The sequence below is a fragment of the Mustela nivalis genome (genome assembly GCF_964662115.1).
Source record: "Mustela nivalis genome assembly, chromosome: 1".
Classification (NCBI taxonomy): domain Eukaryota; kingdom Metazoa; phylum Chordata; class Mammalia; order Carnivora; family Mustelidae; genus Mustela; species Mustela nivalis.
Genome location: NC_139020.1, coordinates 72,095,129 through 72,112,188, shown reverse-complemented (window position 1 = coordinate 72,112,188; position 17,060 = coordinate 72,095,129). Strand labels below are relative to the sequence as shown.

The 17,060-nt window shown below is 34.9% G+C and overlaps 1 long non-coding RNA gene across 2 annotated transcripts in view; it reads right to left on the bottom strand.

Annotated features, from left to right (window-relative positions):
* Positions 1–17,060, bottom strand: part of LOC309854363 — a 470,028-nt gene that overhangs the window by 157,815 nt on the left and 295,153 nt on the right. For both annotated transcript variants that reach the window (XR_014306183.1, XR_014306184.1), the window contains exon 7: positions 316–404. This is a non-coding gene — a long non-coding RNA (uncharacterized lncRNA). The remainder of the gene's footprint in view (positions 1–315; positions 405–17,060) is intronic.

Below are 17,060 nucleotides of genomic sequence, written 5' to 3'. Positions count from 1 at the left end.
CGATGCTTAAAATATCTCACGATACCATTAACCTAAAACTTACCAATACTTGTAAGGAAAAAATATGTTAATGTATGGGAAGTCAGTCAATCATTGTCCTGTATTATGTGTGAGGCAGTGGCCTGAGGCAAGGTAACCTACGGACAGCATGCATACAACTAAAGTTTAACAAAGATATACTTTAGTCTTGAGTACTAGTGAATTGGTGGCAAAAAGGAGCCAGTAAATGGCAATAGTCAAACTTTCAGTAAATGCTTCAAGGACCAATGACTTTGTAATGACTTAATTTCTGTACTTAAAATATTCAGTACTTACCTTTTAGGTGTGAAAATCCTTTAGAGAATGCTAAAATCTCTCCCCAAATTCAGCAAACTACTTTATCTTTCATACTGGTAAGGATGTAACTGGAAAAAAGGGTGGATACACATTATTTACATGATAAAAAAGATATGAATCTGACTTGAGATAAATTTTAAAACATTAGGTAAATTAGATCACTCTATCTAAAATTCAACCCATCCCATTTCTTCTGCTTATATTCCTGATTTCTAGTATCCTGCTATATGGTTCTTTAAAATATATATATACTAAAATATATGATTTACTCTATCTCTACTTTACTGTGTGACTTTTCAGCTAGACTGCATAATCCCTTAGGTATTTATTTGTGCAAAGAAGAGTTTCATGCAGATGGACTGAATGCTGCATGGTTAGCAGAATCAGATTATGGTGAGCAGAGTGGTAACAATTGGGTATGCCATTTTAACATTATTCTTTGAGATTTAATTTCCCTCAGGTATATAGTATATCACAAAGTCATTCTCCATAATTTTATGTTTCAACAATGTAAAATCTATGTTCACAACTGTGCATCACTCCTAACACAATGCATACATATAGTAGTTCTTCAATAAATACTGAATGAGTAAATAAATAAAATACCAAAGTAAGGCAACACAAGAAAACAGAAGATTTAGATGGGGAGTAATATCGCCACAATAGTAATGATGAGGGAGCAAAAGCCAAGTTGAGGGCAAAGCACAAGCCAATACCTGCAACACTCACCCTCACCTCAGAGGTGGGATCTGTGTGACAGCTCTCAAGGAACTCATAGTTGCCTAATACTGTTTTTCTAGAGATTAAAACAACCATATCTTGACAATAGCCAGACACCCATGATCCTATAACTCTTCTTTAACATGCAGAACTCCCTTTAGATACTTAGGTTATCTTTACTCTCCCAATCTCCCAAATTTAAAAATTAAAAAAAAATTTTTCTCACATTTTTTTTGACTAATTCCATCTTTATTTCTGTAAGTCCTGAGAGGCCCACTGTTGGTGACTTAGCCTCTGGCCTCCTCTCTGGGGAAGGGGTAGAAGTTCTCGGGCAGGAAGAGGAGCCAGAAGGAGGGTCCAATAATACAACACAGGCCCGGAGAGCTGGCGAGCCTTGAGGTAGATGTTTTCTTTCACACCTGGAAATGGGGAAGTGCTTTTTTTTTTTTTTTCTTTCTTTTTTTTTTTCAATTCTGGATAATCAGTCACTAATCAGTCACTCCCCACATTTACAATGCAGTTCTTTCTGCCCATGGGTTCTGTCCCTGGGGCATAATAAAATCACACATTTTGCACTGAAGACATCTCAAGAATTCTTTCTTGACTATTGGGCTCCATGATCTCACATCATATTTTGATGGCTGATATATGAATTCAGCAAAGTTGCAGGATATAAAATCAACGTACAGAAATCTGTTGCTTTTCTATACACTAATAATGAAACAGCATTAAAAGAAATCAAGGAATCAATCCCATTTACAATTGCACCAAAAACCATAAGATACCTGGGAATAAACCCAACCAAAAAGGCAAAAGATCTGTATGCTGAAAACTATAGAACACTTATGAAAGTAATTGAAGAGGACACAAAGAAATGAAAAAATATTCCATGCTCATAGATTAGAAAACACACTGTTAAAATGTCTATACTACCCAAAATAATGTGCACATTTAAAGCAATCCCTATAAAAATATCACCAGCATTTTTTGCTGAGCTAGAACAAACAATCCAAAAATTTATATAGAACAACAACAACAACAAAAAAAAACACTGAATAGCCAAAATAATCATGAAAAAGAAAAGCAAAGATGGAAGCATCATTATTTCAGATTTCAAGCTATGTTACAAAGCCATAGTCATCAAGACAATATGGTACTGGCACAAAAACAAACACATAGATCAGTGGAATATAAAGGAATATCCAGAAATGGACCCACAACTATATGGCCAACTAATCTTCAACAAAGCTAGAAAGAATATCCAATGGGAAAAAAGACAGTAAATTCAACAGATGGTCTTGGGACAACTGGACAGCCACATGCAGAAGAATGAAACTGGATCATTTTCTTACACCATACACAAAAATCAATTAAAAATGGGTGAAAGATCTAAATGTGAGACAGGAAACCATCATAATCCTAGAGGAGAACACAGGCAGAAATATTTTTTACTTTCACCATAGCAACTTCCTACTAGACATATTGCCAGAGGCAATAGAAACAAAAGCAAAAAAAAAAAAAAAAAACTATTGGGATTTAATCAAATAAAAAACTTCAGCACAGCAAAGAAAACAAACAACAAAACTAAAAGGCAGCCTATAAAATTGGAGAAGATATTTACAAATGGCATATCTGATAAAAGGCTCATATCCAAGATCTATAAAGAACTTGCCAAACTCAACACCCCCAAAACACATAGTCTAGTTAAGAAATGGGCACAAGACTTGAATAGAAATTTTTCCGAAGAAAACATCCAGATGGCTAAGAGGCATGTGAGAAAATGCTCAGCACCACTCATTATTAGGGAAATACAAATCAAAACCATGAAAACGCCTGTCAAAATGGCTAAAATTAACAACACAAGAAACAACAGATGTTGGTAAGGGTGTGAAGAAAGGGGAACCCTCTTACACTGTTGGTGGGAATGCAAACTGGTGCAGCATTCTGGAAAACAGGATGAAGCTTCCGCAAAAAGTTAAAAGTAGAACTACCTTATGACCCAGCAATTGCACAACTAGGTATTTATCCAAAATATATAAAAACACAGATTTGAAGAGGCACACACACCAAATTGCTTATGGCAGTATTATCAACCCAAACTATGGAAAGAGTCCAAATGCACATCGACTGATGAATGGATCAAGAAAATGAGGTATAGGGGTGCCTGGGTGGCTCAGTCTGTTAAGGAGTCAACTCTTCATTTTGTCTCATGTCATGATCTCAGGGTTGTGGGATTGAGCACCATGTGGAGCAACCTGCTCAGTGGAGAGTCTGAGATTTTTTTTCCTTTCCCTTTGCCTCTTCTCCCACTCACATGCTCTCTCTCAGATAAATAAATAAATCTTCAGAAAAAAAGATTTGTGTACACACACACACACACACACACACACACACAGGAATATTACTCAGCAATCAAGAGGAATGAAATCTTGCCATCTGTAACAACATGGATGGAGCTAGAGTATGTTATGCTGAGTGAAATAAGTCAGAGAAAGACATCATATAATTTCACTCACATGTGCAATTTAAGAAACAAAACAAATGAGCATATGAGAAAAAAAAAAGGAAAGAAAACCATGAGACTTAAATATAGAGAACAGATTGAAAGTTGATGGAGGGAAGGAATGGGGTATGGGCTAAGTGGATGATGGGTATTAAGGAGCAAACTTGGTATGATATGTAAGTGATGAATCACCACATTCTATTTTTTTTAAAGATTGTATTTATTTATTCAACAGACAGAGATCTGTAAGTAGGCAGAGAGGCAGGGAGAGAGAGAGAGGAGGAAGCAGGCTCCCCACTGAACAGAGAGCCCAATGCCGGGCTCGATCCCAGGAGCCTGGGATCATGACCCAAGCCGAAGGCAGAGGCTTTAAACCACTGAGCCACCCAGGCACCCCCAAATTCTATTCTTGAAGCCAATGTTATACTATATGTTAACTAATTAGAATTTAAATAAGAATTTGAAAGAAAAACAATAATAAAATATATTTAGTTTAAAAGTTAAAAAAAAGTAGTGAAAATAACCAGAAGTACAATAATCTGTTATTAGAAAAACATAAATTCTAGTAGCAATAACCCAAAACATAACAGGGAAAAAAGTATAAAGTTTATAAATTTTATTGAAGTTATCAGTTTAAGACAGAGTATTGTAAGTTTAAGATATTGTATGTAAAGCTCATGGCAACCACTAGGGAAAATTGTGTGATAATTATACAAAAGAATATGATAATGAATTCAAAAGATATTGATTATAAAATACATCAAAACACACACAAAAAAGACAGCAGGATAAGAAAAAAGGAACAACAAATCTATACAACAACCAGAAAACAATGAACAAAATGGCAATAGTAATTTCCTACATGTCAATAATTACTTTAAATGTAAACAGATTAAATTTTCCTGTAAAAGGCATAGAATGGCTGAATGGATAAAAATTCAACAAAATTCTGCCTATAAGTTACCTATTTTAGTCTTAAAGATCCACATAGACAGAAAGTGAGGGAATCGAAAAGACATTTCAAGCAAATAGTAACAAGCAAACAAAACATAAACAGGGACAGACAAAATAATTTAAATAAATGGAACAAAAGAGAAAAACTTACTATATAATGATAAAGAAGTCAAAATATCAAGAAGCTATAACAACTGTAAATGTTTATTTATGCACCCAACATTGTAGCACCTAAATATACAAAGCAAAAACTAATAGAGCTAAAAAGACAAACAGTAATACAAAAGGAGTTGGGGGATTTAAAAATCCATCCCTTGTTATTAGATCATCTGGAGAGAATCGCTAATGAAACAGTGGATTTGGACAACACAGTAGATGAAATGGATCTAATGGACATACATAGAACATTCTCCCCAACAACAGAATACACATTTTTCTCAAGGGCATATGGAACATTTTCTAGGGTAGACCAGTGCTGGGCCACGAAACAAGCCTTAGTGGATATAAAGTTTCTTGAGACAAATAAAGATGGGAACACATATATTAGAAGTTTTGGATACAGCAATAAAAAAATTTACTAAGAAGAAAGTTCATAGCAATGAACACCTGCGTTAAGAAGCCAGAAACAACCCAAATAAACAACACAACTTTTGACTTAAACAACTAGAAAAAGAACACACTGAGTCCAAACTTAGTAGAAGAAAGGAAATAATAAAGAATACAAATAAATGAAATGGAGAATATCAACAACAACAAAATAACAATTAAAAAGATTAGTCCATCTAAGTTTGATTTTTTTTTTAAGATTTTACTTATTTATTTGTCACAAAGTAGAGAAAAAGAGACTATGAATAGGGGGAGCACCAGGCAGAGGGAGAAGTAGGCTCCCCACTGACCAAGGAGCCTGATGCAGGACTCAACCCCAGGTCTCTGGGATCATGACATGAACTGAAGGCAAACACTTAACTGACTGAGCCACCCAGGCATCCTGGATCTTTGAAATGATAAATGAAGTTGACCAACCCTTAGACAAACCTAGAGAAAAAGAGAAAGGATCCAAATAACTAAATTAGAAATGAGAAAGTACACAACTGAGACCACAGAAATACAGAAGATCACAAGAGATTACATAAGCAATTGCCTGCCAACAAACTGGATAACATGGCAGAAATGCAAAATTCCTAGAAATACAGAACCTTTTAAGACTGAATAGAAAGAAACAAAATCCAAATAGACCAATTACTAGTAAGGAGATTGAGCCAATAATCAAAAATCTCCCAGTGAAGAAAATCATAGGACTACATGGCTTCACTTGTGAATATTACCAAACACTTAAAGAAATATTAACACCAATCCTTCACAAACTCTCTACCTGCCTCCTCTCGAAAATGAAAGAGGAAGAAACACTTCCAAACTAATTTTATGAGGCCAGCATTATCTTGATACCCAAACCAGAAAAAAGGCACTACTAAAAAAAAAAAAAACTACAGGCTAATTCTACTGATGCATACAAATGCAAAAACTCTCAATAAAATACAAGCAAATCAAATTCAGCTGTATATTTTTAAAAAATCATTCACCATGATAATCAAGTGGGATTTATTCCAGGGATGCAAAGATGGTTCAACATATGTAAATCAAATGATGTGATATATCACACTAATGGAATGAAAGAAAAGAATCTTGTGATCAGCCCCATAGATGCAGAAAATGCATCTGACAAAATTCGCCATTTATTCATGATAAAAATGCTGAACAGTTGAGCACAGAAGGAATATATCTCAACATAATAATGGGCCATATATGATAAGCTAATATCATATTCAATGGTAAAAAGTTGAAAGCTTTTTCCCTCCAATCAGGAAGGAGCAAGACCACAGTACCCACACTCACCATTCCTATTCAACATGGTATTACAGTCTTACCTAGAGCAATCAGCAAGGGGAAAAATAGTATCAGAATTGGAAAGAAAGAAAATTTTCTCTATTCTGTAGGTGACATTATTTTATATGTATAAAATCCTAAAGACTCAACCAAAACACTATTAGATTTAATCAATGAATTCAGTAAAGTTTCAGGATACAAAATTAACATACAAAATCTGTAGTATTTCTATACACTAATAATGAATTTTCTGAAAAATAAATTTATCACATTTATAATGGCATCAAAAACAATAAAACATGAAGCAAATTTAACTAAGTGAAATATTTCTACCTTCAAAATTATGACATTCATGAAAAACATTGTAGAACACACAAATAAATGGAAAGCTATCCCGTATTCATAGATTGGAAGAATACTGTTAAAATGTCAATTCTATTAAAGTCATATATATACTCAATGTAATTTCATCAAAACCAGTGTCATTTTTTTATAGAAGTAGAAAAAACACTCCTCAAGTATCATGGAACCACAAAATACCCTAAATACCCAAAGAAATCCCGAGAAAGAACAAACCAGGAAGCATCTCATTTCTTGATTTCAAATTACACTATAAAACTAGGTTCCTCAAAACAGTATAGATGCATAAAAACAGACATTAAACTGACAGAACAGAAATGAACCCAAGCATATTCAACTAATATTTGACAAGAGAGCCAAGACCGTCATTGGAGAAAAAACAGTCATTTTAATAACTGGTACTGGAATAACTGTATAAAAGAATAAAACTGGGCCCATCTCTTACACTACTCCCCAATTTTTTTTTCCCAAAATGAATTAAAGACCTAAATGTAGGTGCTGAAACTATGAAACTCCTTGAAGAAAAGAGGAATAAAGCTTCTTGATATGGATATGGATATTTATAATGATTTTGGTGATGATTTACTAATGATATGGATATTGGTAATGATTTTTTTGATCTAATACTCAAAGCACAAGAAAGAAAAAAACAAGTGGAACAACATCAAACTAAAATCTCTGCAGCAAAAGAAACTATCAATTAAATGAAAAGAGAATTTACAGAATGGTAAAAAAAAATTCTCAAACCAAATATCTGATAAGAGTTTAATATCCAAAATATATAAAGAACATATACAACTCAATAGCAAAAAGACAAAATGCAATTTCCATACAAACGGCCAACAGGTATATGAAAGACACTCAACCTTACTAGTCATTAGAATATGAAAATTTAAACCACAATGAGATATCATGTCGTGTTCACTAAAATAACAATGCTGGGGAAAGGGAACCCTTGTGAACTGTTGGTATGATTGTAGGTTGGTAAAGTCACTATGGAAAGCAAGATGAAGGTTCTTTAAAAAGTTAAAAATGGGATTAGCATATGATCTAGCAATTTCACTTCTGGGAATCAAAAATCCTGACTGAAAGACATCTGCACACTCGCTTATTGAAAATAGCATTATTTATAATCATAAAGACATGGGAACAACCTAAGGGTCCATCAAAAGATGAAGGTATAAAGAAGCATTGTTTGTATATACAACTGAATATTATTCAGCAATAAAAAATGAAAAGATTACCATTTGTGACAACATGGATGGGTCTTGAAGGCATTCTACTAAGTGAAATAAGTCAAACAGAGAAAGACAGATATTTTATGATTTCAGGTATATGTGGAATCTAAAAAAATAATAACTCATAGAAATAGAGATGAGGCTTACAGTTACTAGAGACAGAGGGTGGGGGGTTGGAAATTGGAGGAAGGCACCCCCAAGTGGCAAACTTCCAGTTATAAGATGAATAAGTTCTAGCAACATAATGTAAAACAAGATGACTATAGGTAATACTGCTATATGATATATAGGAAAGTTATTAAGAAAGTAAATTCTAGGAGTTATCACAAAAAGAAAACATTTTCCTTTTTTATTTCTTTCCTATTGACTATATAAGATGGATATTAGCTGAATCTATTGTGGTAATCATTTCATATTATGTAAATAAAATCATCATACATCGGTCTTATACAGTGATATAGGTCAATTATTTATCAATAAAACTGGGGGGAGAAGACTTGATTAAATAAAGGAGAAATATAGGCAGGAAATTTAATAGTACACAGAAAGATAATTTCATGCAAGAGTGGTTTAGAAAGATTTCATGTGAGAGGGAAATTTTTTAAGAATATAAATTTATACAAAACTTCCTGTGCCCTTTTGTGATTATTTTTTGCCCTAATTCAGAATAACTTGTACTAATATTTACTAAGATTTACTTAGTTTTATTTAATTAACCAAAATTTTTACTTAAGTAAACATATAAAAATCAGTTTTAGGACTCAAGGACTGGTATCAAAAATTTTTTTTTTTTTTACAATGGTAAAAATATTAGATTGGCAGCTGACTTATCCACAGAGACCTGGCAGGCCAGAAAGAGCTGGCATGATATTTTCAGAGCACTAAACGAGAAAAACATGCAGCCAAGAATACTATATCCAGCTAGGCTATCATTGAAAATAGAAGGAGAGATTAAAAGCTTCCAGGACAAACAAAAACTGAAAGAATTTGCAAATACCAAACCAGCTCTACAGGAAATATTGAAAGGGGTCCTCTAAGCAAAGAGAGAGCCTACAAGTGGTAGATCAGAAAGGAACAGAGACCATATACAGTAACAGTCACCTTACAGGCAATACAATGGCACTAAATTCATATCTCTCAATAGTTACCCTGAATGTGAATGGGCTAAATGCCCCTGTCAAAAGACACAGGCTATCAGAATGGATAAAAAAACAAAACCCATCTATATGTTGCCTCCAAGAAACTCATTTTAAGCCCGAAGACACCTCCAGATTTAAAGTGAGGGGGTGGAAAAGAATTTACCATGCTAATGGACATCAGAAGAAAGCAGGAGTGGCAATCCTTATATCAGATCAATTAGATTTTAAGCCAAAGACTATAATAAGAGATGAGGAAGGACACTATATCATACTCAAAGGGTCTGTCCAACAAGAAGATTTAACAATTTTAAATATCTATGCCCCCAACGTGGAGCAGCCAACTATATAAACCAATTAATAACAAAATCAAAGAAACACATCAACAATAATACAATAATAGTAGGGGACTTTAACACTCCCCTCACTGAAATGGACAGATCATCCAAGCAAAAGATCAGCAAGGAAATAAAGGCCTTAAATGACACACTGGACCAGATGGACATCACAGATATATTCAGAATATTTCATCCCAAAGCAACAGAATACACATTCTTCTCTAGTGCACATGGAACATTCTCCAGAATAGATCACATCCTCGGTCCTAAATCAGGACTCAACTGATATCAAAAAATTGGGATCATTCCCTGCATATTTTCAGACCACAATGCTCTAAACTCAACCACAAAAGGAAGTTTGGAAAGAACCCAAATACATGGAGACTAAACAGTATCCTTCTAAAGAATGAATGGGTCAACCGGGAAATTAAAGAAGAATTGAAAAAAATCATGGAAACAAATGATAATGAAAATACAATGGTTCAAAATCTGTGGGACACAACAAAGGCAGTCCTGAGAGGAAAATATATAGCGGTACAAGCCTTTCTCAAGAAACAAGAAAGGTCTCAGGTACACAACCTAACCCTACACCTAAAGGAGTTGGAGAAAGAACAAGAAAGAAACCCAAAGCCCAGCAGGAGAAGAGAAATCATAAAGATCAGAGCAGAAATCAATGAAATAGAAACCAAAAAAACAATAGAACAAATCAACGAAAGTAGGAGCTGGTTCTTTGAAAGAATTAATAAAATTGATAAACCCCTGGCCCGACTTATCAAAAAGAAAAGAGAAAGGACCCAAATAAATAAAATCATGAATGAAAGAGGAGAGATCACAACTAACACCAAAGAAATACAAACTATTATAAGAACATACTATGAGCAACTCTACGGCAATAAATTTGACAATCAAAATTTTTTTTTAATATGAGGTAAGACAAAAATAGATACACATGGTAAACAAAATGTATCTATTAAGTTCTAGCTAGACCCTCTTTCTTTCAAAGGACCCAAACTTCTGGTAGATTAGCAAGTATTGGATAGATGTTAAAATGTTCATACTACCCAAAGCAATCTATAGATTTAATGTAATTCCTATCAAAATACCAACAGCATTTTACACAGAACTTAAAGAAACAATTCTAACATTTGATTGGAACCATAGAAGACCCAGAATACAGAAAGCAATCAAGAAAGAAAAATGAAGGTGGAGGTATCACAACTTCAAGATTGCAAGATTGAAAAATAAGTAAATTCTACTCCTGAGACCAATACTATACTATATGTTAACTAACCAGAATTTAAATAAAAAAACTTTAAAAAAAATCTGTAGTCATCAAAACAGTATAGCACTGGCACAAAACAGATTTATAGATCAGTGGAACAGAACAGAGAGTCCAGAAAGAAATCTATATCTATATGGTCAATTAATTCATCACAAATGAAGGCAAGAATATACAATGGGGAGAGAATCTCTTCAATAAATGGTGCTGGGAAAACTGGACAGCAGCATATGAAAAAGTGAAACTGAAACACTCTCTAATGCTATACACAAAAATAAAGTCCAAATGGGTAAAGACCTAAATGTGAGAACTGAAACCATAAAAATCCAAGTAGAGAACACAGGCAGTAAATTCTCTGACATCAGCCATAACAACATTTTTCTAGATAAGTCTCCTAAGGAAAGGGAAACAAGAGCAAAAATAAACAATAGCGAATATATCATAATACAAAGCTTTTGCACAGTGAAGGAAACCATCATCAAAATGACAAGGCCACTTACTGAATGAGAGCAGATATTTGCAAATGATATACCCAATAAAGTGTTAAAATCCAAAATATATAAATAACTTATACAACTTAACATCAAAAAACCCCACAAAAACTAATTAAAAAATGGGCAGCCGGCATGAGTAGCCATTTTGCTAAAGAAGATATACAGATGGCCAACAAGACATGTGAAAAGGGAAAAGGTGCTTATCATCATTAATCATTGGGGAAATGCAAATCAAAACCACAGTAAGATATTACCTTCCACCTGTCAGAATATCTAGACTCAAAAAGAAGAAATACAAAGGGTTGGCATGGATGAGGAGGAAATAAAACCCCTTGCATATTGTTGGTAGGAATGTAAATTGATACAGCCACTGCTGAAAGCAGTATGGAGGATTTTCCAAAATAATTAAAAATAGAAATACCACACAACCCAAAAATCCATTACTAAGTATTTACCCAAAGAAAAGAAAAACACTAATTTGAAAAGATATATGCACCTGCTTCTTGCAGCATTATTTACAACAGCCAATATCTGGAGGCAACCTAAATAGCTATTCATAGACAAATGAGTAAGAAAGAAGAGATGTGTGTAGGTATGTATGCATATACATATACACATATACATACATAAGCACATATGCATACTCTATAGAATATTATATGCCATAAAAAGAGGAAGATACCTTCCCATTTGTGACAACAAGGATGGATCTAGAGGGTACTGTGCTAAGTGAAATAAGTCAGTCTGAGAAAATCAAATACCGTATCATTTCATTTATATTTGGAGTCTTAAAAAAAAGAATCGATAAACAAAATGCAGAATAGGACCTATGAATACAGAGAACTGATGGTTGCCAGAGGTAGAGGTTGGGGAGATGGGCAAAATGAATGAAGGAGAGTCGGGACAGAGGCTTCCAGTTATAGAATGAATGTCATAGGAACAGAAGGCACAGTAGAAGGAGTATAGTCAATGGGATTGTAATAGCACCATAGGAAGGCAGATGATGACCACATTTGTAGTGAGCATAACAGTGTGTAAACTTGTTGCCATCAATCTGCTGTACACCTCAAACTAATGTAGCATTCTGTTAAATACCCTAAAGAGAAAAATTTAGGGTCAAATTTGACAGAGAATCCTGCTGTGAGTGAACACTCTATAACTTCTTACTTGTACTACATACAAATCCTAATATGTGTTAAACACTCTGCAAAGTGATTTATATACATTTGTTCTGTAATTCTTCTGAGTTCATGATATCTCTTGGTGTGTATGGCACATCTACAGATCCTCCGCAATTGAACAGGATAGAAACGGTATGTCAAGATAATTTACTTTTTACATTTTATTGTTTTCTAATTTAAGCTCTACTTTTTTTTCTTTTAGAGATTGCATATTCACATGGTACCAAAAGATAAAAAAATACAAGTATTCTCCATGAATGTTATTCCACAATGGCATACAATGAAGTTCTTTCTTCTGCCCCTGGATCCCAGTCATTTGATTTCCCCCAAATATTAGCAGTACTTTCAAATAGATGTTAGCCTGTAGTACACATTGTTCTATAAATTATTAGATTCATGTAACAATATATAATGGGAATATTCCCAGAGGAAAGAGAAATTTTAGTTAAGAGAAGTGTTTTAGTTAGGGTAAGATAGGCTACTTAATGACAAAGAAGTAATTTCTCATTCAAGAGCAGTCCAAGGTGGGTGTTGTTAGTGAATTCACAGCTCTATGCCCCAGAGGCTGGCAGTAACAGTGACATCTTATACATATGACCTCCAAGATCAGCTTGATCATTTCCATTTTAGAGAGGAGAAGACAAAGAGTGAAAGCCAAGGGTCGGAGCTTCGCTCATTTAAAATAGAGATTGCTAATACACTTTCCATTCACTTGCTTTTGATAGAACCTGACCACATGAACACAGCAGAAAGAGATTGGAAAAAGAAGTCCCTAGGTGGGCAATCACATCCCAGTTGTAACTCAATTACTATGTTAGGAGGAAAGAATGGATTTTGGTGTACAGTTGGCAAGATACAAATATATTTAGGTTTTTGACTATGAAGAAATTCCATGCATCATTTCAGAAATACTTAAATTATTTCTATGATACCTTAGATATTTTTTAAGTGAGGTTAATTGGAGTTTAAACTGACAAGTTTTGAGAAGTGTGCACAGTCATGTAATTCCTAACATAACTGTAATATTGAAGATTTCTGTCATCTAAAAAAGTTCCAACGTGTCACTTTGTGATCAGTCCCCTTCCTTGACCCCTAGCCACTGAAAACCATCATACTTTCTGTCACTATAGTTCAGCTTTTAAAAAAAAAATTATATAAATGGAATTTTTTGGTATCTTATTTTTATACGTTTGGTTTCTTTCATATAGAAAGATGTTTTTGAGATTCATCCATGTTATTACAGTGTTTCACCAGTTTGTTTCTTTTTATGGCTGGGTAAGATTTTATAGTATGCATGTATGATAGTTTATCCATTTACCAGTTGATGGGCTTTAAGTTGTTACCAACATTTATTACTATTGTGATAAAAACATTTAATAAGAAATCCAGCCCCTTAACACATTTTTAAATGTACAGTATAGTATTGTTATGGTATTGTATAGCAGATTTACAGATCTTATTCATCTTGCATAACTGAAACTTTATAGCCATTTAAAACAACTCCCTATTTCTCTCACCCCAAAGCCCCTGGTAACCACCATCCTACTCTATTTCTACAACTCGACTGTTTTTTGATTCCTCAGATAAGTGGAGACATGCCCTATTTGTCTTTTTGTAACAGGCTTATTTAACTTGGCATACTGTTTTCAAGGTTTATCCATGCTGATGAAAATTAATAAAATTGATAACCCCCTGGCCAGACTTATCAAAGAGAAAAGAAAAAGGACCCTAATAAATAAAATCATGAATGAAAGAGGAGAGATCACAACTAACACCAAAGAAATACAAACTATTATAAGAACATACTATGAGCAACTCTACGGCAATAAATTTGACAATCTGGAAGAAATGGATGCATTCCTAGAAACATATAAACTACCACAACTGAACCAGGAAGAAATAGAAAGCCTGAACAGACCCATAACCAGTAAGGAGATTGAAACAGTCATTAAAAATCTCCAAACAAACAAAAGCCCAGGGCCAGACGGCTTCCCGGGGGAATTCTACCAAACATTTAAAGAAAAACTAATTCCTATTCTCCTGAAACTGTTCCAAAAACTAGAAATGGAAGGAAAACTTCCAAACTCATTTTGTGAGGCCAGCATCACCTTGATCCCAAAACCAGACAAGGATCCCATTAAAAAAGAGAGCTATAGACCAATATCCTTGATGAACACAGATGCGAAAATACTCAACAAAATACTAGCCAATAGGATTCAACAGTACATTAAAAAGATTATTCACCACGACCAAGTGGGATTTATTCCAGGGCTGCAAGGTTGGTTCAACATCCGCAATCAGTCAATGTGATACAACACATCAATAAAAGAAAGAACAAGAAACATATGATACTCTCAATAGATGCTGAAAAAGCATTTGACAAAGTACAGCATCCCTTCCTGATCAAAACTCTTCAAAGTGTAGGGATAGCGGGCACATACCTCAATTTTATCAAAGCCATCTATGAAAAACCCACCGCAAATATCATTCTCAATGGAGAAAAACTGAAAGCTTTTCCGCTAAGATCAGGAACACGGCAGGGATGTCCAATATCACCACTGCTATTCAACATTGTACTAGAGGTCCTAGCCTCAGCAATCAGACAACAAAAGGAAATTAAAGGCATCCAAATCGGCAAAGAAGAAGTCAAATTATCACTCTTCGCAGATGATATGATACTATATGTGGAAAACCCAAAAGACTCCACTCCAAAACTGCTAGAACTTATACAGGAATTCAGTAAAGTGTCAGGATATAAAATCAATGCACAGAAATCAGTTGCATTTCTCTACACCAACAAGACAGAAGAAAGAGAAATTAAGGAGTCAATCCCATTTACTATTGCACCCCAAACTATAAGATACCTAGGAATAAACTTAACCAAACAGGCTAATATTCTATCCTCAGAAAACTATCAAGTACTCATGAAAGAAATTGAGGAAGACACAAAGAAATGGAAAAATGTTCCATGCTCCTGGATTGGAAGAATAAATATTGTGAAAATGTCTATGCTGCCTAAAGCAATCTACACATTTAATGCAATTCCTATCAAAGTACCATCCATCTTTTTCAAAGAAATGGAACAAATAATGCTAAAATTTATATGGAACCAGAAAAGACCTCGAATAGCCAAAGGGATATTGAAAAAGAAAGCCAACGTTGGTGGCATCACAATTCCGGACTTCAAGCTCTATTACAAAGCTGTCATCATCAAGACAGCATGGTACTGGCACAAAAACAGACACATAGATCAATGGAACAGAATAGAGAGCCCAGAAATAGACCCTCAAATCTATGGTCAACTCATCTTCGACAAAGCAGGAAAGAATGTCCAATGGAAAAAAGACAGCCTCTTCAATAAATGGTGCTGGGAAAATTGGACAGCCACATGCAGAAAAATGAAATTGGACCATTTCCTTACACCACACACAAAAATAGACTCAAAATGGATGAAGGACCTCAATGTGCGAAAGGAATCCATCAAAATCCTTGAGGAGAACACGGGCAGCAACCTCTTCGACCTCTGCCGCAGCAACATCTTCCTAGGAACAACGCAAAAGGCAAGGGAAGCAAGGGAAAAAATGAACTATTGGGATTTCATCAAGATCAAAAGCTTTTGCACAGCAAAGGAAACAGTTAACAAAATCAAAAGACAACTGACAGAATGGGAGAAGATATTTGCAAACGACATATCAGATAAAGGACTAGTGTCCAGAATCTATAAAGAACTTAGCAAACTCAACACCCAAAGAACACATAATCCAATCAAGAAATGGGCAGAGGACATGAACAGACATTTCTGCAAAGAAGACATCCAGATGGCCAACAGACACATGAAAAAGTGCTCCATATCACTCGGCATCTGGGAAATACAAATCAAAACCACAATGAGATATCACCTCACACCAGTCAGAATGGCTAAAATCAACAAGTCAGGAAATGACAGATGCTGGCGAGGATGCGGAGAAAGGGGAACCCTCCTACACTGTTGGTGGGAATGCAAGCTGGTGCAGCCACTCTGGAAAACAGCATGGAGGTTCCTCAAAATGTTGAAAATAGAACTGCCCTATGACCCAGCAATTGCACTATTGGGTATTTACCCTAAAGATACAAACGTAGTGATCCAAAGGGGCACGTGCACCCGAATGTTTATAGCATCAATGTCCACAATAGCCGAACTGTGGAAAGAACCTAGATGTCCATCACAGATGAATGGATCAAGAAGATGTGGTATATATACACAATGGAATACTATGCAGCCATCAAAAGAAATGAAATCTTGCCATTTGCGACAACATGGATGGAACTAGAGCGTATCATGCTTAGCGAAATAAGTCAAGCAGAGAAAAACAACTATCATATGATCTCCCTGATATGAGGAAGTGGTGATGCAACATGGAGGCTTAAGTGGGTAGGAGAAGAATAAATGAAACAAGATGGGATTGGGAGGGAGACAAACCATAAGTGACTCTTAATCTCACAAAACAAATTGAGGGTTGCTGTGGGGAGGGGGTTTGGGAGAAGGGGGTGGGATTATGGTCATTGGGGAGGGTATGTGCTTTGGTGAGTGCTGTGAAGTGTGTAAACCTGGTGATTCACAGACCTGTACCCCTGGGGATAAAAATATATGTTTATAA